The sequence below is a fragment of the Pinus tabuliformis genome, chromosome 4_1, assembly GCF_031772625.1.
Source record: "Pinus tabuliformis cultivar Carrire ecotype Pingquan chromosome 4_1, CPIR1, whole genome shotgun sequence".
Classification (NCBI taxonomy): domain Eukaryota; kingdom Viridiplantae; phylum Streptophyta; class Pinopsida; order Pinales; family Pinaceae; genus Pinus; species Pinus tabuliformis.
Genome location: NC_142303.1, coordinates 474,392,174 through 474,395,153, shown reverse-complemented (window position 1 = coordinate 474,395,153; position 2,980 = coordinate 474,392,174). Strand labels below are relative to the sequence as shown.

The 2,980-nt window shown below is 37.6% G+C and overlaps 2 pseudogenes; both read left to right on the top strand.

The window, feature by feature from the left end:
- Positions 1–216: 216 nt before the first annotated feature.
- On the top strand, positions 217–1,213 carry LOC149176534 (3-ketoacyl-CoA synthase 11 pseudogene; annotated as a pseudogene).
- A 117-nt stretch (positions 1,214–1,330) lies between these two features.
- On the top strand, positions 1,331–2,412 carry LOC149176533 (3-ketoacyl-CoA synthase 11 pseudogene; annotated as a pseudogene).
- Positions 2,413–2,980: the final 568 nt, after the last annotated feature.

The following is a 2,980-nucleotide window of genomic DNA, read 5'->3' as shown; positions in this document are numbered from 1 at the left end:
GGATTCTCAGATTTTTGGAGCTCAATCCCCTTTTCTCATTCGAGTTCGCAAATTTTTGTATCTGCTTCCTGGTTTCTTATTCGGGTTCACAAATTTTCGTATCTTTGTCTTCTTGTCTGATTTGGGTCGGCGGTTTTTGGTATCTCTATCTTCTTTTCAGATTTGTGTCCTCGTTTTTTTTCCCTTGCGGATTTGGTTTTGGGTGTTTTTTAAGACATGAAACCCAAAAAGCTCGAGGAAGGGGGTGATCTCGCATCAATGGAATCCAGGAAGAAAGCTCAAGCAGCTATATCAGTCAAAACAAGTAAAAAACTCCCAGATTTTCTCCAATCTGTGAAATTGAAGTATGTGAAATTGGGCTATCACTATGTGATTAGATATGCAATGTATCTATTTTATCTCCCATTATAGTCATTGTCGTTGCAGAACTGGGCAGCCTTGATCCTCAAGATCTGTTTGATTTATGGCACCATCTTCATTATAATCTAGTGACTCTAATTGTATGTTCCACAATTACAATTACCTTGTAGATTTTGCATTCTATAAGCCGGATGATGAGAGAAAATGCACTAGAGAAGTTTTTATGCGTTGCTTAAGTTTGATTGGTACGTTCTCTGAATCAAGCCCGGATTTTCAGAGGAAAATCCTTGAGTGTTCAGGGTTGGGAGAGGAGACATACTTACCTGAGGCAGTGCTGAGAGTGCCCCCAAATCCATGCATGGCAGAGTCTAGAAAAGAGGCAGAGATTGTCATGTTTGGAGCCATTAATGAGCTTTTTTAGAAGACCGGTGTTAAGCGTAAGGATATTGGCATACTTGTTGTGAATTGTAGCCTTTTCAACCCCACACCTTCGTTGTCTGTGATGATTGTAAATCATTACAAATTAAGGGGGAATATAGTCAGTTTCAATCTAGGTGGAATGGGTTGTAGTGCAGGGATGATATCTATTGATTTAGGCAAGGATTTGCTCCAAGTTCACAGAAATTCCTATGGAATTGTTGTTAGCATGGAGAACATAACATTGAATTGGTATTTTGGTAACAACAGATCCAAGCTGGTATCAAATTGTATTTTTAGGATGGGAGGTGCTGCAATAGTCCTCATGCAAATCGCAAGGACTCACAAGGGAGAAAATGACAAGTGTTTCCAGTGTGTTTTTCAAGAGGAGGATGAAGCAGGGAAGATGGGTGTTTCCCTTTCTAAATACCTTTAATGTTGGAGTTTCATAATCTTGTTTAACATCTCTATATTGTCACACTGGATCACTTTTCAACATGCTTGGAATGCATTTTTTTCCCTTGTGGATTTGGTTTTGGGTGTTTTTTAAGACATGGAAACCAAAAAGCTGGAGGACGGGCGTGATCTCGCGTCAATGGAATCCAAGAAGCAGGCTCAAGCAACAATATCAGTCAAAACAAGTAAAAAACTCTCAGGTTTTCTCCAATATGTGAAACTGAAGTATGTGAAATTGGGCTATCACTATGTGATTTTCCATTCAATGTATCTATTTTTATCTCCCATTATCGTCATTGTCACAGCAGAACTGGGAACCCTTGAGGCTTAAGATCTATTTGATTTATGGCACCATCTTTGTTATAATCTAGTGACTGTAATTGTATGTTCGACATTGTTGGTCTTTGTGATAACATTGTACTTTATGACTAGGCTTAGGCCAATTTACCTTGTAGATTTTGCATGCTATAAGCCGGATGACGAGAGAAAATGCACTAGAGAAGTTTTTATGAGTTGCTTAAGTTCGACTGGTACGTTCTCTTAATCAAGCTTTGATTTTCAGAGGAAAGTCCTTGAGCGTTCAGGGTTGGGAGAGGAGACATACTTACCTGAGGCAGTGCTGAGAGTGCACCCAAATCCATGCATGGCAGAGGCTCGAAAAGAGGCAGAGATTGTCATGTTTGGAGCCCTTGATGAGCTTTTTTAAAAGACCAGTGTTAACTCTAAGGATATTGGCATACTTGTTGTGAATTGTAGCCTTTTCAACCCCGCACCTTCATTGTCTGTGATGATTGTAAATCATTACAAATTAAGGGGGAATATAGTCAGTTTCAATGTAGGTGGAATGGGTTGTAGTGCAGGATGATATCTATTGATCTAGGCAAGGATTTGCTCCAAGTTCATAGAAATTCCTATGGAATTGTTGTTAGCATGGAGAACGTAACATTGAATTGGAATTTTGGTAACAACAGATCCAAGTTCGTATCAAATTGTATTTTTAGGATGGGATGTGTTGCAATATTGTTATCTAACAAGAGATCAGAAAAGAGGAGGGCAAAATATGAGCTCGTGCACACCGTGAGGACTCACAAGGGAGCAGATGACAAGTGTTTCCAGTGTGCTTTTCAAGAGGAGGATGAAGCGGGGAAGATGGGAGTTTCCCTTTCTAAATACCTTTAATGTTGGAGTTTCATAATCTTGTTTAGCATCTCTATATTGTCACACTGGATCACTTTTCAATATGACTGGAATGCATATAATAATTCTCTCATGTTTTCACCAGTAAGATAAACAAGTAGGTTATATAAATTTTAGTGTAATTATTTTAAAACCAAGGTGAGGTATGGTCTTTGAATCTAAAAAAACATAATTTTCATTGTGCTGCCTATGGATCACACTTGCATGATTTTCAAGATAAAATGTTTTAAATGTTGTTGAATGACCTCTACATTATTTTCAACTGCATGGCATGGGTTAGATTTTCTTGAGCATAATCTTTTGGATTAAAACAAGAACATGGTAGACACAAAGGAGATTAGTGGTAAAAGAGTAATGCCATCTTTTGAATAGTTTCAACAATTAAAAAAAATAATACAAAGGTGAGTCAATAGTCAAAAGAGAAATACATGCAATTTCTCAATAACACATGTAGCTGATGTTGTGTAGTTGATGTTATTCTTACATTTAGTTTTCAAATTGGAGATATGTGTAGTTTTATTCAAGGATAGACCTTAATTCACATAGAAAT